Consider the following 24,015-nt stretch of genomic DNA (forward strand, 5'->3'; position numbering starts at 1 on the left):
AAATTTTAAAATTTCCAAATTTTATTATTTGGATCACAAGATCATAGTCAAATCTTGGGGGACTGAGAAAATGAACCAATATTGTCGGTCCAACACAAAGTTATAAGCTTTTGAAATCTCGGTGATACCAAAAAGTTAAGCCTAATCGATTGTGGTGCAAAAAATGAAATTTTCAAAATTTTTGTTTTTTTTCCGTTCAAAGTTCATTTTTTTCATCTTGTTTCATAAATTTGAGCTCAGGAAAACTCCAACGAGCCCAAAACGACGTTTGTAGCTCAAGTTTACGTGGAGTAATCATCAGTTGAAAATTTGGGGGGACCCGAATTTCGGCCATTTTGGACGAAAATCGGCCTAAGCTAACTTTTACGTTAGTGCAATTTTTTTTCTTGCATTTTTCAAGAGAATTGGGCTGCCCTCCGCTGTCGCAGAGTGCATTCAAAGAAAACTTATGAAATAGATTTGAAAACTTACCTATTTAATAAGTTTATCACAACAATTAGGCTAAAAGCAACTGACAGTATCCTGGCTGGTATTCAATCATATGCCACTTACAGTGGATGTGCGGCTATCATGCCATAGATGGTCATTCAAGGCACCTTGTACACGCTCCATAGGTTTTGACCAGCTGATTTGGCCATAAGACACATTGGGCCAAAAAAATTCCAAACAATGTCAATTTTCAGTATTTTGTTTGAAATGCATAAATTATAACGTGAGCGTGCAAAATTTTACATGGTATAAGAGCATATTTTTGCTCTCGCGCAAGGGCGAGTGTTTTAAAAGTAATGTACATAGACATAAGCTAGTAAGGATATAAATGAAAGCGGAGTAACTCAAATGCCTACGACCATACCATGTTGAATGCACCGGTTCTCGTCCGATCACCGAAGTTAAGCAACATTGGGCCTGGTTAGTACTTGGATGGGAGACCGCCTGGGAACACCAGGTGTTGTAGGCTTTTATTTAAAGCAAAAGTAATTCTTTTACTTTTATGCGCTAAGAGTTATTGCTGTTTAAAGTTCGGTGATGTCAAAAAGTTAAGCCTAATCGAGCGTGGTGCAAAAATTTTCAATGGGTCAAATTTTGGCCAAAACAAAAGAAAACCGAAAAATTTCTTTTGCAGTATCAATTTTGTGTACAATCAGCTGCTGATAGGTCAAAAATAATGGAGATAACTTTTGGGGTCTTTGAGTTATAGCCTTTTGAATTTCGGTGATGTCAAAAAAATAAGCCCAATCGAGCCTGGTGAATTGCGCGAACGGCCATAACTTGCCCAAAAATTTTAAAATTTCCAAATTTTATTATTTGGATCCCAAGATCATAGTCAAATCTTGGGGGACTGAGAAAATGAACCAATTTCGTCGGTCCAACACAAAGTTATAAGCTTTTGAAATCTCGGTGATACCAAAAAGTTAAGCCTAATCGAGCGTGGTGCAAAAAATGAAATTTTCAAAATTTTTGTTTTTTTTTCGTTCAAAGTTCAATTTTTTCATCTTGTTTCATAAATTTGAGCTCAGGAAAATTCCAACGAGCCCAAAACGACGTTTGTAGCTCAAGTTTACGTGGAGTAATCATCAGTTGAAAATTTGGGGGGACCCGAATTTCGGCCATTTTGGACGAAAATCGGCCTAAAAGCTAACTTTTACGTTAGTGCAATTTTTTTTCTTGCATTTTTCAAGAGAATTGGGCTGCCCTCCGCTGTCGCAGAGTGCATTCAAAGAAAACTTATCAAATAGATTTGAATACTTACCTATTTAATAAGTTTATCACAACAATTAGGCTAAAAGCAACTGACAGTATCCTGGCTGGTATTCAATCATATGCCACTTACAGTGGATGTGCGGCTATCAGGCCATAGATGGTCATTCAAGGCACCTTGTACACGCTCCATAGGTTTTGACCAGCTGATTTGGCCATAAGACACATTGGGCCAAAAAAATTCCAAACAATGTCAATTTTCAGTATTTTGTTTGGAATGCATAAATTATAACGTGAGCGTGCAAAATTTTACATGGTATAAGAGAATATTTTTGCTCTCGCGCGAGGGCGAGTGTTTTAAAAGTAATGTACATAGACATAAGCTAGTAAGGATATAAATGAAAGCGGAGTAACTCAAATGCCTACGACCATACCATGTTGAATGCACCGGTTCTCGTCCGATCACCGAAGTTAAGCAACATTGGGCCTGGTTAGTACTTGGATGGGAGACCGCCTGGGAACACCAGGTGTTGTAGGCTCTCATTTAAAGCAAAAGTAATTCTTTTACTTTTATGCGCTAAGAGTTATTGCTGTTTAAAATTCGGTGATGTCAAAAAGTTAAGCCTAATCGAGCGTGGTGCAAAAATTTTCAATGGGTCAAATTTTGGCCAAAACAAAAGAAAACCGAAAAATTTCTTTTGCAGTATCAATTTTGTGTACAATCAGCTGCTGATAGGTCAAAAATAATGGAGATAACTTTTGGGGTCTTTGAGTTATAGCCTTTTGAATTTCGGTGATGTCAAAAAAATAAGCCCAATCGAGCCTGGTGAATTGCGCGAACGGCCATAACTTGCCCAAAAATTTTTAAATTTCCAAATTTTATTATTTGGATCACAAGATCATAGTCAAATTTTGGGGGACTGAGAAAATGAACCAATTTCGTCGGTCCAACACAAAGTTATAAGCTTTTGAAATCTCGGTGATACCAAAAAGTTAAGCCTAATCGAGCGTGGTGCAAAAAAAGAAATTTTAAAAATTTTTGTTTTTTTTTCTATCAAAGTTCATTTTTTTCACCTTGTTTCATAAATTTGAGCTCAGGACAATTCCAACGAGCCCAAAACGACGTTTGTAGCTCAAGTGTACGTGGAGTAATCATCAGTTGAAAGTTTGGGGGGACCCGAATTTCGGCCATTTTGGACGAAAATCGGCCTAAAAGCTAACTTTTACGTTAGTGCAATTTTTTTTTCTTGCATTTTTCAAGAGAATTGGGCTGCCCTCCGCTGTCGCAGAGTGCATTCAAAGAAAAATTATCAAATAGATTTGAATACTTACCTATTTAATAAGTTTATCACAACAATTAGGCTAAAAGCAAACTGACAGTATCCTGGCTGGTATTCAATCATATGCCACTTACAGTGGATGTGCGGCTATCATGCCATAGATGGTCATTCAAGGCACCTTGTACACACTCCATAGGTTTTGACCAGCTGATTTGGCCATAAGACACATTGGGCCAAAAAAATTCCAAACAATGTCAATTTTCAGTATTTTGTTTGGAATGCATAAATTATAACGTGAGCGTGCAAAATTTTACATGGTATAAGAGCATATTTTTGCTCTCGCGCGAGGGCGAGTGTTTTAAAAGTAATGTACATAGACATAAGCTAGTAAGGATATAAATGTAAGCGGAGTAACTCAAATGCCTACGACCATACCATGTTGAATGCACCGGTTCTCGTCCGATCACCGAAGTTAAGCAACATTGGGCCTGGTTAGTACTTGGATGGGAGACCGCCTGGGAACACCAGGTGTTGTAGGCTTTTATTTAAAGCAAAAGTAATTATTTTACTTTTATGCGCTAAGAGTTATTGCTGTTTAAAGTTCGGTGATGTCAAAAAGTTAAGCCTAATCGAGCGTGGTGCAAAAATTTTCAATGGGTCAAATTTTGGCCAAAACAAAAGAAAACCGAAAAATTTCTTTTGCAGTATCAATTTTGTGTACAATCAGCTGCTGATAGGTCAAAAATAATGGAGATAACTTTTGGGGTTTTTGAGTTATAGCCTTTTGAATTCCGGTGATGTCAAAAAAAAAGCCCAATCGAGCCTGGTGAATTGCGCGAACGGCCATAACTTGCCCAAAAATTTTAAAATTTCCAAATTTTATTATTTGGATCACAAGATCATAGTCGAATCTTGGGGGACTGAGAAAATGAACCAATTTCGTCGGTCCAACACAAAGTTAAAAGCTTTTGAAATCTCGGTGATACCAAAAAGTTAAGCCTAATCGAGCGTGGTGCAAAAAAAGAAATTTTAAAAGTTTTTGTTTTTTTTTTTCGATCAAAGTTCATTTTTTTCATCTTGTTTCATAAATTTGAGCTCAGGAAAATTCCAACGAGCCCAAAACGACGTTTGTAGCTCAAGTTTACGTGGAGTAATCATCAGTTGAAAATTTGGGGGGACCCGAATTTCGGCCATTTTGGACGAAAATCGGCCTAAAAGCTAACTTTTACGTTAGTGCATTTTTTTTCTTGCATTTTTCAAGAGAATTGGGCTGCCCTCCGCTGTCGCAGAGTGCATTCAAAGAAAACTTATCAAATAGATTTGAATACTTACCTATTTAATAAGTTTATCACAACAATTAGGCTAAAAGCAAACTGACAGTATCCTGGCTGGTATTCAATCATATGCCACTTACAGTGGATGTGCGGCTATCATGCCATAGATGGTCATTCAAGGCACCTTGTACACACTCCATAGGTTTTGACCAGCTGATTTGGCCATAAGACACATTGGGCCAAAAAAATTCCAAACAATGTCAATTTTCAGTATTTTGTTTGGAATGCATAAATTATAACGTGAGCGTGCAAAATTTTACATGGTATAAGAGCATATTTTTGCTCTCGCGCGAGGGCGAGTGTTTTAAAAGTAATGTACATAGACATAAGCTAGTAAGGATATAAATGAAAGCGGAGTAACTCAAATGCCTACGACCATACCATGTTGAATGCACCGGTTCTCGTCCGATCACCGAAGTTAAGCAACATTGGGCCTGGTTAGTACTTGGATGGGAGACCGCCTGGGAACACCAGGTGTTGTAGGCTTTTATTTAAAGCAAAAGTAATTATTTTACTTTTATGCGCTAAGAGTTATTGCTGTTTAAAGTTCGGTGATGTCAAAAAGTTAAGCCTAATCGAGCGTGGTGCAAAAATTTTCAATGGGTCAAATTTTGGCCAAAACAAAAGAAAACCGAAAAATTTCTTTTGCAGTATCATTTTTGTGTACAATCAGCTGCTGATAGGTCAAAAATAATGGAGATAACTTTTGGGGTTTTTGAGTTATAGCCTTTTGAATTCCGGTGATGTCAAAAAAAAAGCCCAATCGAGCCTGGTGAATTGCGCGAACGGCCATAACTTGCCCAAAAATTTTAAAATTTCCAAATTTTATTATTTGGATCACAAGATCATAGTCGAATCTTGGGGGACTGAGAAAATGAACCAATTTCGTCGGTCCAACACAAAGTTATAAGCTTTTGAAATCTCGGTGATACAAAAAAGTTAAGCCTAATCGAGCGTGGTGCAAAAAAAGAAATTTTAAAAATTTTTGTTTTTTTTTCGATCAAAGTTCATTTTTTTCATCTTGTTTCATAAATTTGAGCTCAGGAAAATTCCAACGAGCCCAAAACGACGTTTGTAGCTCAAGTTTACGTGGAGTAATCATCAGTTGAAAATTTGGGGGGACCCGAATTTCGGCCATTTTGGACGAAAATCGGCCTAAAAGCTAACTTTTACGTTAGTGCATTTTTTTTTCTTGCATTTTTCAAGAGAATTGGGCTGACCTCCGCTGTCGCAGAGTGCATTCAAAGAAAACTTATCAAATAGATGTGAATACTTACCTATTTAATAAGTTTATCACAACAATTAGGCTAAAAGCAAACTGACAGTATCCTGGCTGGTATTCAATCATATGCCACTTACAGTGGATGTGCGGCTATCATGCCATAGATGGTCATTCAAGGCACCTTGTACACGCTCCATAGGTTTTGACCAGCTGATTTGGCCATAAGACACATTGGGCCAAAAAAATTCCAAACAATGTCAATTTTCAGTATTTTGTTTGGAATGCATAAATTATAACGTGAGCGTGCAAAATTTTACATGGTATAAGAGCATATTTTTGCTCTCGCGCGAGGGCGAGTGTTTTAAAAGTATTGTACATAGACATAAGCTAGTAAGGATATAAATGAAAGCGGAGTAACTCAAATGCCTACGACCATACCATGTTGAATGCACCGGTTCTCGTCCGATCACCGAAGTTAAGCAACATTGGGCCTGGTTAGTACTTGGATGGGAGACCGCCTGGGAACACCAGGTGTTGTAGGCTTTTATTTAAAGCAAAAGTAATTATTTTACTTTTATGCGCTAAGAGTTATTGCTGTTTAAAGTTCGGTGATGTCAAAAAGTTAAGCCTAATCGAGCGTGGTGCAAAAATTTTCAATGGGTCAAATTTTGGCCAAAACAAAAGAAAACCGAAAAATTTCTTTTGCAGTATCAATTTTGTGTACAATCAGCTGCTGATAGGTCAAAAATAATGGAGATAACTTTTGGGGTCTTTGAGTTATAGCCTTTTGAATTTCGGTGATGTCAAAAAAATAAGCCCAATCGAGCCTGGTGAATTGCGCGAACGGCCATAACTTGCCCAAAAATTTTTAAATTTCCAAATTTTATTATTTGGATCACAAGATCATAGTCAAATCTTGGGGGACTGAGAAAATGAACCAATTTCGTCGGTCCAACACAAAGTTATAAGCTTTTGAAATCTCGGTGATACCAAAAAGTTAAGCCTAATCGAGCGTGGTGCAAAAAATGAAATTTTCAAAATTTTTGTTTTTATTTTTTTTCATTCAAAATTCATTTTTTTCATCTTGTTTCATAAATTTGAGCTCAGGACAATTCCAACGAGCCCAAAACGACGTTTGTAGCTCAAGTGTACGTGGAGTAATCATCAGTTGAAAATTTGGGGGGACCCGAATTTCGGCCATTTTGGACGAAAATCGGCCTAAAAGCTAACTTTTAAGTTAGTGCAATTTTTTTAAGCATTTTTCAAGAGAATTGGGCTGCCCTCCGCTGTCGCAGAGTGCATTCAAAGAAAACTTATCAAATAGATGTGAATACTTACCTATTTAATAAGTTTATCACAACAATTAGGCTAAAAGCAAACTGACAGTATCCTGGCTGGTATTCAATCATATGCCACTTACAGTGGATGTGCGGCTATCATGCCATAGATGGTCATTCAAGGCACCTTGTACACGCTCCATAGGTTTTGACCAGCTGATTTGGCCATAAGACACATTGGGCCAAAAAAATTCCAAAGAATGTCAATTTTCAGTATTTTGTTTGGAATGCATAAATTATAACGTGAGCGTGCAAAATTTTACATGGTATAAGAGCATATTTTTGCTCTCGCACGAGGGCGAGTGTTTTAAAAGTATTGTACATAGACATAAGCTAGTAAGGATATAAATGAAAGCGGAGTAACTCAAATGCCTACGACCATACCATGTTGAATGCACCGGTTCTCGTCCGATCACCGAAGTTAAGCAACATTGGGCCTGGTTAGTACTTGGATGGGAGACCGCCTGGGAACACCAGGTGTTGTAGGCTTTTATTTAAAGCAAAAGTAATTATTTTACTTTTATGCGCTAAGAGTTATTGCTGTTTAAAGTTCGGTGATGTCAAAAAGTTAAGCCTAATCGAGCGTGGTGCAAAAATTTTCAATGGGTCAAATTTTGGCCAAAACAAAAGAAAACCGAAAAATTTCTTTTGCAGTATCAATTTTGTGTACAATCAGCTGCTGATAGGTCAAAAATAATGGAGATAACTTTTGGGGTCTTTGAGTTATAGCCTTTTGAATTCCGGTGATGTCAAAAAAAAAGCCCAATCGAGCCTGGTGAATTGCGCGAACGGCCATAACTTGCCCAAAAAATTTAAAATTTCCAAATTTTATTATTTGGATCACAAGATCATAGTCAAATCTTGGGGGACTGAGAAAATGAACCAATTTCGTCGGTCCAACACAAAGTTATAAGCTTTTGAAATCTCGGTGATACCAAAAAGTTAAGCCTAATCGAGCGTGGTGCAAAAAAAGAAATTTTCAAAATTTTTGTTTTTTTTTTTCGATCAAAGTTCATTTTTTTCACCTTGTTTCATAAATTTGAGCTCAGGACAATTCCAACGAGCCCAAAACGACGTTTGTAGCTCAAGTGTACGTGGAGTAATCATCAGTTGAAAATTTGGGGGGACCCGAATTTCGGCCATTTTGGACGAAAATCGGCCTAAAAGCTAACTTTTAAGTTAGTGCAATTTTTTTAAGCATTTTTCAAGAGAATTGGGCTGCCCTCCGCTGTCGCAGAGTGCATTCAAAGAAAACTTATCAAATAGATTTGAATACTTACCTATTTAATAAGTTTATCACAACAATTAGGCTAAAAGCAACTGACAGTATCCTGGCTGGTATTCAATCATATGCCACTTACAGTGGATGTGCGGCTATCATGCCATAGATGGTCATTCAAGGCACCTTGTACACGCTCCATAGGTTTTGACCAGCTGATTTGGCCATAAAACACATTGGGCCAAAAAAATTCCAAACAATGTCAATTTTCAGTATTTTGTTTGAAATGCATAAATTATAACGTGAGCGTGCAAAATTTTACATGGTATAAGAGCAAATTTTTACTCTCGCGCGAGGGCGAGTATTTTAAAAGTAATGTACATAGACATAAGCTAGTAAGGATATAAATGAAAGCGGAGTAACTCAAATGCCTACGACCATACCATGTTGAATGCACCGGTTCTCGTCCGATCACCGAAGTTAAGCAACATTGGGCCTGGTTAGTACTTGGATGGGAGACCGCCTGGGAACACCAGGTGTTGTAGGCTTTTATTTAAAGCAAAAGTAATTCTTTTACTTTTATGCGCTAAGAGTTATTGCTGTTTAAAGTTCGGTGATGTCAAAAAGTTAAGCCTAATCGGGCGTGGTGCAAAAATTTTCAATGGGTCAAATTTTGGCCAAAACAAAAAAAACCGAAAAATTTCTTTTGCAGTATCAATTTTGTGTACAATCAGCTGCTGATAGGTCAAAAATAATGGAGATAACTTTTGGGGTCTTTGAGTTATAGCCTTTTGAATTTCGGTGATGTCAAAAAAATAAGCCCAATCGAGCCTGGTGAATTGCGCGAACGGCCATAACTTGCCCAAAAATTTTAAAATTTCCAAATTTTTTTATTTGGATCACAAGATCATAGTCAAATCTTGGGGGACTGAGAAAATGAACCAATTTCGTCGGTCCAACACAAAGTTATAAGCTTTTGAAATCTCGGTGATACCAAAAAGTTAAGCCTAATCGAGCGTGGTGCAAAAAATGAAATTTTCAAAATTTTTGTTTTTTTTTTCGTTCAAAGTTCATTTTTTTCATCTCGTTTCATAAATTTCAGCTCAGGACAATTCCAACGAGCCCAAAACGACGTTTGTAGCTCAAGTGTACGTGGAGTAATCATCAGTTGAAAATTTGGGGGGACCCGAATTTCGGCCATTTTGGACGAAAATCGGCCTAAAAGCTAACTTTTAAGTTAGTGCAATTTTTTTTCTTGCATTTTTCAAGAGAATTGGGCTGCCCTCCGCTGTCGCAGAGTGCATTCAAAGAAAACTTATCAAATAGATTTGAATACTTACCTATTTAATAAGTTTATCACAACAATTAGGCTAAAAGCAACTGACAGTATCCTGGCTGGTATTCAATCATATGCCACTTACAGTAGATGTGCGGCTATCATGCCATAGATGGTCATTCAAGGCACCTTGTACACGCTCCATAGGTTTTGACCAGCTGATTTGGCCATAAAACACATTGGGCCAAAAAAATTCCAAACAATGTCAATTTTCAGTATTTTGTTTGAAATGCATAAATTATAACGTGAGCGTGCAAAATTTTACATGGTATAAGAGCATATTTTTACTCTCGCGCGAGGGCGAATGTTTTAAAAGTAATGTACATAGACATAAGCTAGTAAGGATATAAATGAAAGCGGAGTAACTCAAATGCCTACGACCATACCATATTGAATGCACCGCTTCTCGTCCGATCACCGAAGTTAAGCAACATTGGGCCTGGTTAGTACTTGGATGGGAGACCGTCTGGGAACACCAGGTGGTTTAGGCTTTTATTTAAAGCAAAAGTAATTCTTTTACTTTTATGCGCTAAGAGTTATTGCTGTTTAAAGTTCGGTGATGTCAAAAAGTTAAGCCTAATCGAGCGTGGTGCAAAAATTTTCAATGGGTCAAATTTTGGCCAAAACAAAAGAAAACCGAAAAATTTCTTTTGCAGTATCAATTTTGTGTACAATCAGCTGCTGATAGGTCAAAAATAATGGAGATAACTTTTGGGGTCTTTGAGTTATAGTCTTTTGAATTTCGGTGATGTCAAAAAAATAAGCCCAATAGAGCCTGGTGAATTGCGCGAACGGCGATAACTTGCCCAAAAATTTTAAAGTTTCCAAATTTTATTATTTGGATCACAAGATCATAGTCAAATCTTGGGGGACTGAGAAAATGAACCAATTTCGTCGGTCCAACACAAAGTTATAAGCTTTTGAAATCTCGGTGATACCAAAAAGTTAAGCCTAATCGAGCGTGGTGCAAAAAAAGAAATTTTCAAAATTTTTGTTTTTTTTTTCGTTCAAAGTTCATTTTTTTCATCTCGTTTCATAAATTTCAGCTCAGGACAATTCCAACGAGCCCAAAACGACGTTTGTAGCTCAAGTGTACGTGGAGTAATCATCAGTTGAAAATTTGGGGGGACCCGAATTTCGGCCATTTTGGACGAAAATCGGCCTAAAAGCTAACATTTAAGTTAGTGCAATTTTTTTTCTTGCATTTTTCAAGAGAATTGGGCTGCCCTCCGCTGTCGCAGAGTGCATTCAAAGAAAACTTATCAATTAGATTTGAATACTTACCTATTTAATAAGTTTATCACAACAATTAGGCTAAAAGCAACTGACAGTATCCTGGCTGGTATTCAATCATATGCCACTTACAGTGGATGTGCGGCTATCATGCCATAGATGGTCATTCAAGGCACCTTGTACACGCTCCATAGGTTTTGACCAGCTGATTTGGCCATAAAACACATTGGGCCAAAAAAATTCCAAACAATGTCAATTTTCAGTATTTTGTTTGAAATGCATAAGTTATAACGTGAGCGTGGAAAATTTTACATGGTATAAGAGCATATTTTTACTCTCGCGCGAGGGCGAGTGTTTTAAAAGTAATGTACATAGACATAAGCTAGTAAGGATATAAATGAAAGCGGAGTAACTCAAATGCCTACGACCATACCATGTTGAATGCACCGGTTCTCGTCCGATCAGCGAAGTTAAGCAACATTGGGCCTGGTTAGTACTTCGATGGGAGACCGCCTGGGAACACCAGGTGTTGTAGGCTTTTATTTAAAGCAAAAGTAATTCTTTTACTTTTATGCGCTAAGAGTTATTGCTGTTTAAATTTCTTTTGCAGTATCAATTTTGTGTACAATCAGCTGCTGATAGGTCAAAAATAATGGAGATAACTTTTGGGGTCTTTGAGTTATAGCCTTTTGAATTTCGGTGATGTCAAAAAAATAAGCCCAATCGAGCCTGGTGAATTGCGCGAACGGCCATAACTTGCCCAAAAATTTTAAAATTTCCAAATTTTATTATTTGGATCACAAGATCATAGTCGAAGCTTGGGGGACTGAGAAAATGAACCAATTTCGTCGGTCCAACACAAAGTTATAAGCTTTTGAAATCTCGGTGATACCAAAAAGTTAAGCCTAATCGAGCGTGGTGCAAAAAATGAAATTTTCAAATTTTTTTTTTTTTTCGTTCAAAGTTCATTTTTTTCATCTCGTTTCATAAATTTGAGCTCAGGAAATTCCAACGAGCCCAAAACGACGTTTGTAGCTCAAGTGTACGTGGAGTAATCATCAGTTGAAAATTTGGGGGACCCGAATTTCGGCCATTTTGGACGAAAATCGGCCTAAAAGCTAACTTTTACGTTAGTGCAATTTTTTTTCTTGCATTTTTCAAGAGAATTGGGCTGCCCTCCGCTGTCGCAGAGTGCATTCAAAGAAAACTTATCAAATAGATCTGAATACTTACCTATTTAATAAGTTTATCACAACAATTAGGCTAAAAGCAACAGACAGTATCCTGGCTGGTATTCAATCATATGCCACTTACAGTAGATGTGCGGCTATCATGCCATAGATGGTCATTCAAGGCACCTTGTACACGCTCCATAGGTTTTGACCAGCTGATTTGGCCATAAAACACATTGGGCCAAAAAAATTCCAAACAATGTCAATTTTCAGTATTTTGTTTGAAATGCATAAATTATAACGTGAGCGTGGAAAATTTTACATGGTATAAGAGCATATTTTTACTCTCGCGCGAGGGCGAGTGTTTTAAAAGTAATGTACATAGACATAAGCTAGTAAGGATATAAATGAAAGCGGAGTAACTCAAATGCCTACGACCATACCATGTTGAATGCACCGGTTCTCGTCCGATCACCGAAGTTAAGCAACATTGGGCCTGGTTAGTACTTGGATGGGAGACCGCCTGGGAACACCAGGTGTTGTAGGCTTTTTTAAAAAGCAAAAGTAATTTTTTTACTTTTATGCGCTAAGAGTTATTGCTGTTTAAAGTTCGGTGATGTCAAAAAGTTAAGCCTAATCGAGCGTGGTGCAAAAATTTTCAATGGGTCAAATTTTGGCCAAAACAAAAGAAAACCGAAAAATTTCTTTTGCAGTATCAATTTTGTGTACAATCAGCTGCTGATAGGTCAAAAATAATGGAGATAACTTTTGGGGTCTTTGAGTTATAGCCTTTTGAATTTCGGTGATGTCAAAAAAATAAGCCCAATCGAGCCTGGTGAATTGCGCGAACGGCCATAACTTGCCCAAAAATTTTAAAATTTCCAAATTTTATTATTTGGATCACAAGATCATAGTCAAATCTTGAGCACTGAGAAAATGAACCAATTTAGTCGGTCCAACACAAAGTTATAAGCTTTTTAAATCTCGGTGATACCAAAAAGTTAAGCCTAATCGAGCGTGGTGCAAAAAATGAAATTTTCAAAATTTTTGTTTTTTTTTGTCCAAAGTTCATTTTTTTCATCTTGTTTCATAAATTTGAGCTCAGGAAAATTCCAACGAGCCCAAAACGACGTTTGTAGCTCAAGTATACGTGGAGTAATCATCAGTTGAAAATTTGGAGGGACCCGAATTTCGGCCATTTTGGACGAAAATCGGCCTAAAAGCTAACTTTTACGTTAGTGCAATTTTTTTTCTTGCATTTTTCAAGAGAATTGGGCTGCCCTCCGCTGTCGCAGAGTGCATTCAAAAAAAAATTATCAAATAGATTTGAATACTTACCTATTTAATAAGTTTATCACAACAATTAGGCTAAAAGCAACTGACAGTATCCTGGCTGGTATTCAATCATATGCCACTTACGGTGGATGTGCGGCTATCATGCCATAGATGGTCATTCAAGGCACCTTGTACACGCTCCATAGGTTTTGACCAGCTGATTTGGCCATAAAACACATTGGGCCAAAAAAATTCCAAACAATGTCAATTTTCAGTATTTTGTTTGAAATGCATAAATTATAACGTGAGCGTGGAAAATTTTACATGGTATCAGAGCATATTTTTACTCTCGCGCGAGGAAGAGTGTTTTAAAAGTAATGTACATAGACATAAGCTAGTAAGGATATAAATGAAAGCGGAGTAACTCAAATGCCTACGACCATACCATGTTGAATGCACCGGTTCTCGTCCGATCACCGAAGTTAAGCAACATTGGGCCTGGTTAGTACTTGGATGGGAGACCGCCTGGGAACACCAGGTGTTGTAGGCTTTTATTTAAAGCAAAAGTAATTCTTTTACTTTTATGCGCTAAGAGTTATTGCTGTTTAAAATTCGGTGATGTCAAAAAGTTAAGCCTAATCGAGCGTGGTGCAAAAATTTTCAATGGGTCAAATTTTGGCCAAAACAAAAGAAAACCGAAAAATTTCTTTTTCAGTATCAATTTTGTGTACAATCAACTGCTGATAGGTCAAAAAAAATGGAGATAACTTTTGGGGTCTTTGAGTTATAGCCTTTTGAATTTCGGTGATGTCAAAAAAATAAGCCCAATCGAGCCTGGTGAATTGCGCGAACGGCCATAACTTGCCCAAAAATTTTAAAATTTCCAAATTTTATTATTTGGATCACAATATCATAGTCAAATCTTCGGGGACTGAGAAAATGAACCAATTTCGTCGGTCCAACACAAAGTTAAAAGCTTTTGAAATCTCGGTGATACCAAAAAGTTAAGCCTAATCGAGCGTGGTGCAAAAAATGAAATTTTCAAAATTTTTGTTTTTTTTTTCGATCTAAGTTCATTTTTTCATCTTGTTTCATAAATTTGAGCTCAGGACAATTCCAACGAGCCCAAAACGACGTTTGTAGCTCAAGTGTACGTGGAGTAATCATCAGTTGAAAATTTGGGGGACCCGAATTTCGGCCATTTTGGACGAAAATCGGCCTAAAAGCTAACTTTTACGTTAGTGCAATTTTTTTTCTTGCATTTTTCAAGAGAATTGGGCTGCCCTCCGCTGTCGCAGAGTGCATTCAAAGAAAACTTATCAAATAGATCTGAATACTTACCTATTTAATAAGTTTATCACAACAATTAGGCTAAAAGCAACAGACAGTATCCTGGCTGGTATTCAATCATATGCCACTTACAGTAGATGTGCGGCTATCATGCCATAGATGGTCATTCAAGGCACCTTGTACACGCTCCATAGGTTTTGACCAGCTGATTTGGCCATAAAACACATTGGGCCAAAAAAATTCCAAACAATGTCAATTTTCAGTATTTTGTTTGAAATGCATAAATTATAACGTGAGCGTGGAAAATTTTACATGGTATAAGAGCATATTTTTACTCTCGCGCGAGGGCGAGTGTTTTAAAAGTAATGTACATAGACATAAGCTAGTAAGGATATAAATGAAAGCGGAGTAACTCAAATGCCTACGACCATACCATGTTGAATGCACCGGTTCTCGTCCGATCACCGAAGTTAAGCAACATTGGGCCTGGTTAGTACTTGGATGGGAGACCGCCTGGGAACACCAGGTGTTGTAGGCTTTTTTTAAAAGCAAAAGTAATTTTTTTACTTTTATGCGCTAAGAGTTATTGCTGTTTAAAGTTCGGTGATGTCAAAAAGTTAAGCCTAATCGAGCGTGGTGCAAAAATTTTCAATGGGTCAAATTTTGGCCAAAACAAAAGAAAACCGAAAAATTTCTTTCGCAGTATCAATTTTGTGTACAATCAGCTGCTGATAGGTCAAAAATAATGGAGATAACTTTTGGGGTCTTTGAGTTATAGCCTTTTGAATTTCGGTGATGTCAAAAAAATAAGCCCAATCGAGCCTGGTGAATTGCGCGAACGGCCATAACTTGCCCAAAAATTTTAAAATTTCCAAATTTTATTATTTGGATCACAAGATCATAGTCAAATCTTGAGCACTGAGAAAATGAACCAATTTAGTCGGTCCAACACAAAGTTATAAGCTTTTTAAATCTCGGTGATACCAAAAAGTTAAGCCTAATCGAGCGTGGTGCAAAAAATGAAATTTTCAAAATTTTTGTTTTTTTTTGTTCAAAGTTCATTTTTTTCATCTTGTTTCATAAATTTGAGCTCAGGAAAATTCCAACGAGCCCAAAACGACGTTTGTAGCTCAAGTATACGTGGAGTAATCATCAGTTGAAAATTTGGGGGGACCCGAATTTCGGCCATTTTGGACGAAAATCGGCCTAAAAGCTAACTTTTACGTTAGTGCAATTTTTTTTCTTGCATTTTTCAAGAGAATTGGGCTGCCCTCCGCTGTCGCAGAGTGCATTCAAAAAAAAATTATCAAATAGATTTGAATACTTACCTATTTAATAAGTTTATCACAACAATTAGGCTAAAAGCAACTGACAGTATCCTGGCTGGTATTCAATCATATGCCACTTACGGTGGATGTGCGGCTATCATGCCATAGATGGTCATTCAAGGCACCTTGTACACGCTCCATAGGTTTTGACCAGCCGATTTGGCCATAAAACACATTGGGCCAAAAAAATTCCAAACAATGTCAATTTTCAGTATTTTGTTTGAAATGCATAAATTATAACGTGAGCGTGGAAAATTTTACATGGTATCAGAGCATATTTTTACTCTCGCGCGAGGAAGAGTGTTTTAAAAGTAATGTACATAGACATAAGCTAGTAAGGATATAAATGAAAGCGGAGTAACTCAAATGCCTACGACCATACCATGTTGAATGCACCGGTTCTCGTCCGATCACCGAAGTTAAGCAACATTGGGCCTGGTTAGTACTTGGATGGGAGACCGCCTGGGAACACCAGGTGTTGTAGGCTTTTATTTAAAGCAAAAGTAATTCTTTTACTTTTATGCGCTAAGAGTTATTGCTGTTTAAAATTCGGTGATGTCAAAAAGTTAAGCCTAATCGAGCGTGGTGCAAAAATTTTCAATGGGTCAAATTTTGGCCAAAACAAAAGAAAACCGAAAAATTTCTTTTTCAGTATCAATTTTGTGTACAATCAGCTGCTGATAGGTCAAAAAAAATGGAGATAACTTTTGGGGTCTTTGAGTTATAGCCTTTTGAATTTCGGTGATGTCAAAAAAATAAGCCCAATCGAGCCTGGTGAATTGCGCGAACGGCCATAACTTGCCCAAAAATTTTAAAATTTCCAAATTTTATTATTTGGATCACAATATCATAGTCAAATCTTCGGGGACTGAGAAAATGAACCAATTTCGTCGGTCCAACACAAAGTTAAAAGCTTTTGAAATCTCGGTGATACCAAAAAGTTAAGCCTAATCGAGCGTGGTGCAAAAAATGAAATTTTCAAAATTTTTGTTTTTTTTTTCGATCTAAGTTCATTTTTTCATCTTGTTTCATAAATTTGAGCTCAGGACAATTCCAACGAGCCCAAAACGACGTTTGTAGCTCAAGTGTACGTGGAGTAATCATCAGTTGAAAATTTGGGGGGACCCGAATTTCGGCCATTTTGGACGAAAATCGGCCTAAAAGCTAACTTTTAAGTTAGTGCATTTTTTTTTCTTGCATTTTTCAAGTGAATTGGGCTGCCCTCCAATGTCGCAGAGTGCATTAAAAGAAAACTTATCAAAAAGATTTGAATACTTACCTATTTAATAAGTTTATCACAACAATTAGGCTAAAAGCAACTGACAGTATCCTGGCTGGTATTCAATCATATGCCACTTACAGTAGATGTGCGGCTATCATGCCATAGATGGTCATTCAAGGCACCTTGTACACGCTCCATAGGTTTTGACCAGCTGATTTGGCCATAAAACACATTGGGCCAAAAAAATTCCAAACAATGTCAATTTTCAGTATTTTGTTTGAAATGCATAAGTTATAACGTGAGCGTGCAAAATTTTACATGGTATAAGAGCATATTTTTACTCTCGCGCGAGGGCGAGTGTTTTAAAAGTAATGTACATAGACATAAGCTAGTAAGGATATAAATGAAAGCGGAGTAACTCAAATGCCTACGACCATACCATGTTGAATGCACCGGTTCTCGTCCGATCACCGAAGTTAAGCAACATTGGGCCTGGTTAGTACTTGGATGGGAGAACGCCTGGGAACACCAGGTGTTGTAGGCTTTTATTTAAAGCAAAAGTAATTTTTTCACTTTTATGCGCTAAGAGTTATTGCTGTTTAAAGTTCGGTGATGTCAAAAAGTTAAGCCTAATCGAGCGTGGTGCAAAAATTTTCAATGGGTCAAATTTTGGCCAAAACAAAAGAAAACCGAAAAATTTCTTTTGCAGTATCAATTTTGTGTACAATCAGCTGCTGATAGGTCAAAAATAATGGAGATAACTTTTGGGGTCTTTGAGTTATAGCCTTTTGAATTTCGGTGATGTCAAAAAAATAAGCCCAATCGAGCCTGGTGAATTGCGCGAACGGCCATAACTTGCCCAAAAATTTTAAAATTTCCAAATTTAATTATTTGGATCACAAGATCATAGTCAAATCTTGGGCACTGAGAAAATGAACCAATTTAGTCTTTCCAACACAAAGTTATAAGCTTTTGAAATCTCGGTGATACCAAAAAGTTAAGCCTAATCGAGCGTGGTGCAAAAAATGAAATTTTCAAAATTTTTGTTTTCTTTTGTTCAAAGTTCATTTTTTTCATCTCGTTTCATAAATTTGAGCTCAGGAAAATTCCAACGAGCCCAAAACGACGTTTGTAGCTCAAGTATACGTGGGGTAATCATCAGTTGAAAATTTGGGGGGACCCGAATTTCGGCCATTTTGGACGAAAATCGGCCTAAAAGCTAACTTTTAAGTTAGTGCCATTTTTTTTCTTGAATTTTTCAAGAGAATTGGGCTGCCCTCCGCTGTCGCAGAGTGCATTAAAAGAAAACTTATCAAATAGATTTGAATACTTACCTATTTAATAAGTTTATCACAACAATTAGGCTAAAAGCAACTGACAGTACCCTGGCTGGTATTCAATCATATGCCACTTACAGTAGATGTGCGGCTATCATACCATAGATGGGCATTCAAGGCACCTTGTACACGCTCCATAGGTTTTGACCAGCTGATTTGGCCATAAAACACAATGGGCCAAAAAAATTCCAAACAATGTCAATTTTCAGTATTTTGTTTGAAATGCATAAATTATATCGTGAGCGTGCAAAATTTTACATGGTATAAGAGCATATTTTTACTCTCGCGCGAGGGCGAGTGTTTTAAAAGTAATGTACATAGACATAAGCTAGTAAGGATATAAATGAAAGCGGAGTAACTCAAATGCCTACGACCATACCATGTTGAATGCACCGGTTCTCGTCCGATCACCGAAGTTAAGCAACATTGGGCCTGGTAAGTACTTGGATGGGAGACCGCCTGGGAACACCAGGTGTTGTAGGCTTTTATTTAAAGCAAAAGTATTTCTTTTACTTTTATGCGCTAAGAGTTATTGCTGTTTAAAGTTCGGTGATGTCAAAAAGTTAAGCCTAATCGAGCGTGGTGCAAAAATTTTCAATAGGTCAAATTTTGGCCAAAACAAAAGAAAACCGAAAAATTTCTTTTGCAGTATCAATTTTGTGTACAATCAGCTGCTGATAGGTCAAAAAAATGGAGATCTTTTGAAATCTCGGTGATACCAAAAAGTTAAGCCTAATCGAGCGTGGTGCAAAAAATGAAATTTTCAAAATTTTTGTTTTTTTTTGTTCAAAGTTCATTTTTTTCATCTTGTTTCATAAATTTGAGCTCAGGAAAATTCCAACGAGCCCAAAACGACGTTTGTAGCTCAAGTGTACGTGGAGTAATCATCAGTTGAAAATTTGGGGGAACACGAATTTCGGACATTTTGGACGAAAATCGGCCTAAAAGCTAACTTTTAAGTTAGTGCAATTTTTTTTCTTGCATTTTTCAAGAGAATTGGGCTGCCCTCCGCTGTCGCAGAGTGCATTAAAAGAAAACTTATCAAATAGATTTGAATACTTACCTATTTAATAAGTTTATCACAACAATTAGGCTAAAAGCAACTGACAGTACCCTGGCTGGTATTCAATCATATGCCACTTACAGTAGATGTGCGGCTATCATGCCATAGATGGTCATTCAAGGCACCTTGTACACGCTCCATAGGTTTTGACCAGCTGATTTGGCCATAAAACACATTGGGCCAAAAAAATTCCAAACAATGTCAATTTTCAGTATTTTGTTTGAAATGCATAAATTATAACGTGAGCGTGCAAAATTTTACATGGTATAAGAGCATATTTTTACTCTCGCGCAAGGGCGAGTGTTTTAAAAGTAATGTACATAGACATAAGCTAGTAAGGATATAAATGAAAGCGGAGTAACTCAAATGCCTACGACCATACCATGTTGAATGCACCGGTTCTCGTCCGATCACCGAAGTTAAGCAACATTGGGCCTGGTAAGTACTTGGATGGGAGACCGCCTGGGAACACCAGGTGTTGTAGGCTTTTATTTAAAGCAAAAGTAATTCTTTTACTTTTATGCGCTAAGAGTTATTGCTGTTTAAAGTTCGGTGATGTCAAAAAGTTAAGCCTAATCGAGCGTGGTGCAAAAATTTTCAATAGGTCAAATTTTGGCCAAAACAAAAGAAAACCGAAAAATTTCTTTTGCAGTATCAATTTTGTGTACAATCAGCTGCTGATAGGTCAAAAAAATGGAGATAACTTTTGGGGTCTTTGAGTTATAGCCTTTTGAATTTCGGTGATGTCAAAAAAATAAGCCCAATCGAGCCTGGTGAATTGCGCGAACGGCCATAACTTGCCCAAAAATTTTAAAATTTCCAAATTTTATTATTTGGATCACAAGATCATAGTCAAATCTTGGGGGACTGAGAAAATGAACCAATTTCGTCGGTCCAACACAAAGTTATAAGCTTTTGAAATCTCGGTGATACCAAAAAGTTAAGCCTAATCGATTGTGGTGCAAAAAATGAAATTTTCAAAATTTTTGTTTTTTTTTTGTTCAAAGTTCATTTTTTTCATCTTGTTTCATAAATTTGAGCTCAGGAAAATTCCAACGAGCCCAAAACGACGTTTGTAGCTCAAGTGTACGTGGAGTAATCATCAGTTGAAAATTTGGGGGGACACGAATTTCGGACATTTTGGACGAAAATCGGCCTAAAAGCTAACTTTTAAGTTAGTGCAATTTTTTTTCTTGCATTTTTCAAGAGAATTGGGCTGCCCTCCGCTGTCGCAGAGTGCATTAAAAGAAAACTTATCAAATAGATTTGAATACTTACCTATTTAATAAGTTTATCACAACAATTAGGCTAAAAGCAACTGACAGTACCCTGGCTGGTATTCAATCATATGCCACTTACAGTAGATGTGCGGCTATCATGCCATAGATGGTCATTCAAGGCACCTTGTACACGCTCCATAGGTTTTGACCAGCTGATTTGGCCATAAAACACATTGGGCCAAAAAAATTCCAAACAATGTCAATTTTCAGTATTTTGTTTGAAATGCATAAATTATAACGTGAGCGTGCAAAATTTTACATGGTATAAGAGCATATTTTTACTCTCGCGCGAGGGCGAGTGTTTTAAAAGTAATGTACATAGACATAAGCTAGTAAGGATATAAATGAAAGCGGAGTAACTCAAATGCCTACGACCATACCATGTTGAATGCACCGGTTCTCGTCCGATCACCGAAGTTAAGCAACATTGGGCCTGGTAAGTACTTGGATGGGAGACCGCCTGGGAACACCAGGTGTTGTAGGCTTTTATTTAAAGCGAAAGTAATTCTTTTACTTTTATGCGCTAAGAGTTATTGCTGTTTAAAGTTCGGTGATGTCAAAAAGTTAAGCCTAATCGAGCGTGGTGCAAAAATTTTCAATGGGTCAAATTTTGGCCAAAACAAAAGAAAACCGAAAAATTTCTTTTGCAGTATCAATTTTGTGTACAATCAGCTGCTGATAGGTCAAAAAAATGGAGATAACTTTTGGGGTCTTTGAGTTATAGCCTTTTGAATTTCGGTGATGTCAAAAAAATAAGCCCAATCGAGCCTGGTGAATTGCGCGAACGGCCATAACTTGCCCAAAAATTTTAAAATTTCCAAATTTTATTATTTGGATCACAAGATCATAGTCAAATCTTGGGGGACTGAGAAAATGAACCAATTTCGTCGGTCCAACACAAAGTTATAAGCTTTTGAAATCTCGGTGATACCAAAAAAATAAGCCTAATCGAGCGTGGTGCAAAAAATGAAATTTTCAAAATTTTTGTTTTTTTTTTCGTTCAAAGTTCATTTTTTCATCTCGTTTCATAAATATGAGCTCAGGACAATTCCAACGAGCCCAAAACGACGTTTGTAGCTCAAGTGTATGTGGAGTAATCATCAGTTGAAAATTTGGGGGGACCCGAATTTCGGCCATTTTGGACGAAAATCGGCCTAAAAGCTAACTTTTACGTTAGTGCAATTTTTTTTCTTGCATTTTTCAAGAGAATTGGGCTGCCCTCCGCTGTCGCAGAGTGCATTCAAAGAAAACTTATCAAATAGATTTGAATACTTACCTATTTAATAAGTTTATCACAACAATTAGGCTAAAAGCAACTGACAGTATCCTGACTGGTATTCAATCATATGCCACTTACAGTGGATGTGCGGCTATCATGCCATAGATGGTCATTCAAGGCACCTTGTACACGCTCCATAGGTTTTGACCAGCTGATTTGGCCATAAAACACATTGGGCCAAAAAAATTCCAAACAATGTCAATTTTCAGTATTTTGTTTGAAATGCATAAATTATAACGTGAGCGTGCAAAATTTTACATGGTATAAGAGCATATTTTTACTCTCGCGCGAGGGCGAGTGTTTTAAAAGTAATGTACATAGACATAAGCTAGTAAGGATATAAATGAAAGCGGAGTAACTCAAATGCCTACGACCATACCATTGAATGCACCGGTTCTCGTCCGATCACCGAAGTTAAGCAACATTGGGCCTGGTTAGTACTTGGATGGGAGACCGCCTGGGAACACCAGGTGTTGTAGGCTTTTATTTAAAGCTAAAGTAATTCTTTTACTTTTATGCGCTAAGAGTTATTGCTGTTTAAAGTTCGGTGATGTCAAAAAGTTAAGCCTAATCGAGCGTGGTGCAAAAATTTTCAATGGGTCAAATTTTGGCCAAAACAAAAGAAAACCGAAAAATTTCTTTTGCAGTATCAATTTTGTGTACAATCAGCTGCTGATAGGTCAAAAAAATTGGAGATAACTTTTCGGGTCTTTGAGTTATAGCCTTTTGAATTTCGGTGATGTCAAAAAAATAAGCCCAATCGAGCCTGGTGAATTGCGCGAACGGCCATAACTTGCCCAAAAATTTTAAAATTTCCAAATTTTATTATTTGGATCACAAGATCATAATCAAATCTTGGGGGACTGAGAAAATGAACCAATTTTGTCGGTCCAACACAAAGTTATAAGCTTTTGAAATCTCGGTGATACCAAAAAGTTAACCCTAATCGAGCGTGGTGCAAAAAATGAAATTTTCAAAATTTTTGTTTTTTTTTTCGTTCAAAGTTCATTTTTTTCATCTTGTTTCATAAATATGAGCTCAGGACAATTCCAACGAGCCCAAAACGACGTTTGTAGCTCAAGTTTACGTGGAGTAATCATCAGTTGAAAATTTGGGGGGACCCGAATTTCGGCCATTTTGGACGAAAATCGGCCTAAAAGCTAACTTTTAAGTTAGTGCAATATTTTTTCTTGCATTTTTCAAGAGAATTGGGCTGCCCTTCACTGTCGCAGAGTGCATTCAAAGAAAACTTATCAAATAGATTTGAATACTTACCTATTTAATAAGTTTATCACAACAATTAGGCTAAAAGCAACTGACAGTATCCTGGCTGGTATTCAATCATATGCCACTTACAGTGGATGTGCGGCTATCATGCCATAGATGGTCATTAAAGGCACCTTGTACACGCTCCATAGGTTTTGACCAGCTGATTTGGCCATAAAACACATTGGGCCAAAAAAGTTCCAAACAATGTCAATTTTCAGTATTTTGTTTGAAATGCATAAATTATAACGTGAGCGTGCAAAATTTTACATGGTATAAGAGCATTTTTTTACTCTCGCGCGAGGGCGAGTGTTTTAAAAGTAATGTACATAGACATAAGCTAGTAAGGATATAAATGAAAGCGGAGTAACTCAAATGCCTACGACCATACCATTGAATGCACCGGTTCTCGTCCGATCACCGAAGTTAAGCAACATTGGGCCTGGTTAGTACTTGGATGGGAGACCGCCTGGGAACACCAGGTGTTGTAGGCTTTTATTTAAAGCAAAAGTAATTCTTTTACTTTTATGCGCTAAGAGTTATTGCTGTTTAAAGTTCGGTGATGTCAAAAAGTTAAGCCTAATCGAGCGTGGTGCAAAAATTTTCAATGGGTCAAATTTTGGCCAAAGCAAAAGAAAACCGAAAAATTTTTTTTGCAGTATCAATTTTGTGTACAATCAGCTGCTGATAGGTCAAAAAAAATGGAGATAACTTTTGGGGTCTTTGAGTTATAGCCTTTTGAATTTCGGTGATGTCAAAAAAATAAGCCCAATCGAGCCTGGTGAATTGCGCGAACGGCCATAACTTGCCCAAAAATTTTAAAATTTCCATATTTTATTATTTG

The 24,015-nt window shown here is 37.1% G+C and overlaps 19 non-coding genes across 19 annotated transcripts; all 19 read left to right on the top strand.

The window, feature by feature from the left end:
* Window positions 1-839: 839 nt before the first annotated feature.
* Window positions 840-958, top strand: LOC134849949 (5S ribosomal RNA). Its single transcript, XR_010163932.1, has one exon. It is a non-coding gene; the product is annotated as a 5S ribosomal RNA (ribosomal RNA).
* A 1,160-nt stretch (window positions 959-2,118) lies between these two features.
* On the top strand, window positions 2,119-2,237 carry LOC134849950 (5S ribosomal RNA). The gene has a single exon (XR_010163933.1). It is a non-coding gene; the product is annotated as a 5S ribosomal RNA (ribosomal RNA).
* A 1,162-nt stretch (window positions 2,238-3,399) lies between these two features.
* Window positions 3,400-3,518, top strand: LOC134849951 (5S ribosomal RNA). Its single transcript, XR_010163934.1, has one exon. It is a non-coding gene; the product is annotated as a 5S ribosomal RNA (ribosomal RNA).
* Window positions 3,519-4,679: 1,161 nt separating this feature from the next.
* LOC134849952 (5S ribosomal RNA) lies at window positions 4,680-4,798 on the top strand. Its single transcript, XR_010163935.1, has one exon. It is a non-coding gene; the product is annotated as a 5S ribosomal RNA (ribosomal RNA).
* A 1,160-nt stretch (window positions 4,799-5,958) lies between these two features.
* On the top strand, window positions 5,959-6,077 carry LOC134849953 (5S ribosomal RNA). Its single transcript, XR_010163936.1, has one exon. It is a non-coding gene; the product is annotated as a 5S ribosomal RNA (ribosomal RNA).
* Window positions 6,078-7,241: 1,164 nt separating this feature from the next.
* LOC134849954 (5S ribosomal RNA) lies at window positions 7,242-7,360 on the top strand. Its single transcript, XR_010163937.1, has one exon. It is a non-coding gene; the product is annotated as a 5S ribosomal RNA (ribosomal RNA).
* Window positions 7,361-8,519: 1,159 nt separating this feature from the next.
* LOC134849955 (5S ribosomal RNA) lies at window positions 8,520-8,638 on the top strand. Its single transcript, XR_010163938.1, has one exon. It is a non-coding gene; the product is annotated as a 5S ribosomal RNA (ribosomal RNA).
* Window positions 8,639-9,798: 1,160 nt separating this feature from the next.
* On the top strand, window positions 9,799-9,917 carry LOC134849263 (5S ribosomal RNA). Its single transcript, XR_010163297.1, has one exon. It is a non-coding gene; the product is annotated as a 5S ribosomal RNA (ribosomal RNA).
* Window positions 9,918-11,078: 1,161 nt separating this feature from the next.
* Window positions 11,079-11,197, top strand: LOC134849195 (5S ribosomal RNA). The gene has a single exon (XR_010163233.1). It is a non-coding gene; the product is annotated as a 5S ribosomal RNA (ribosomal RNA).
* A 1,063-nt stretch (window positions 11,198-12,260) lies between these two features.
* Window positions 12,261-12,379, top strand: LOC134849956 (5S ribosomal RNA). Its single transcript, XR_010163939.1, has one exon. It is a non-coding gene; the product is annotated as a 5S ribosomal RNA (ribosomal RNA).
* A 1,158-nt stretch (window positions 12,380-13,537) lies between these two features.
* Window positions 13,538-13,656, top strand: LOC134849958 (5S ribosomal RNA). The gene has a single exon (XR_010163941.1). It is a non-coding gene; the product is annotated as a 5S ribosomal RNA (ribosomal RNA).
* A 1,159-nt stretch (window positions 13,657-14,815) lies between these two features.
* On the top strand, window positions 14,816-14,934 carry LOC134849960 (5S ribosomal RNA). Its single transcript, XR_010163942.1, has one exon. It is a non-coding gene; the product is annotated as a 5S ribosomal RNA (ribosomal RNA).
* Window positions 14,935-16,092: 1,158 nt separating this feature from the next.
* Window positions 16,093-16,211, top strand: LOC134849961 (5S ribosomal RNA). Its single transcript, XR_010163943.1, has one exon. It is a non-coding gene; the product is annotated as a 5S ribosomal RNA (ribosomal RNA).
* Window positions 16,212-17,371: 1,160 nt separating this feature from the next.
* Window positions 17,372-17,490, top strand: LOC134849140 (5S ribosomal RNA). The gene has a single exon (XR_010163179.1). It is a non-coding gene; the product is annotated as a 5S ribosomal RNA (ribosomal RNA).
* Window positions 17,491-18,648: 1,158 nt separating this feature from the next.
* On the top strand, window positions 18,649-18,767 carry LOC134850210 (5S ribosomal RNA). Its single transcript, XR_010164180.1, has one exon. It is a non-coding gene; the product is annotated as a 5S ribosomal RNA (ribosomal RNA).
* Window positions 18,768-19,714: 947 nt separating this feature from the next.
* On the top strand, window positions 19,715-19,833 carry LOC134850211 (5S ribosomal RNA). Its single transcript, XR_010164181.1, has one exon. It is a non-coding gene; the product is annotated as a 5S ribosomal RNA (ribosomal RNA).
* A 1,159-nt stretch (window positions 19,834-20,992) lies between these two features.
* On the top strand, window positions 20,993-21,111 carry LOC134850212 (5S ribosomal RNA). The gene has a single exon (XR_010164182.1). It is a non-coding gene; the product is annotated as a 5S ribosomal RNA (ribosomal RNA).
* Window positions 21,112-22,270: 1,159 nt separating this feature from the next.
* On the top strand, window positions 22,271-22,387 carry LOC134849234 (5S ribosomal RNA). The gene has a single exon (XR_010163271.1). It is a non-coding gene; the product is annotated as a 5S ribosomal RNA (ribosomal RNA).
* A 1,161-nt stretch (window positions 22,388-23,548) lies between these two features.
* LOC134849236 (5S ribosomal RNA) lies at window positions 23,549-23,665 on the top strand. The gene has a single exon (XR_010163272.1). It is a non-coding gene; the product is annotated as a 5S ribosomal RNA (ribosomal RNA).
* Window positions 23,666-24,015: the final 350 nt, after the last annotated feature.

This window comes from Symsagittifera roscoffensis, chromosome 6, assembly GCF_963678635.1.
Source record: "Symsagittifera roscoffensis chromosome 6, txSymRosc1.1, whole genome shotgun sequence".
NCBI classification, from domain to species: domain Eukaryota; kingdom Metazoa; phylum Xenacoelomorpha; order Acoela; family Convolutidae; genus Symsagittifera; species Symsagittifera roscoffensis.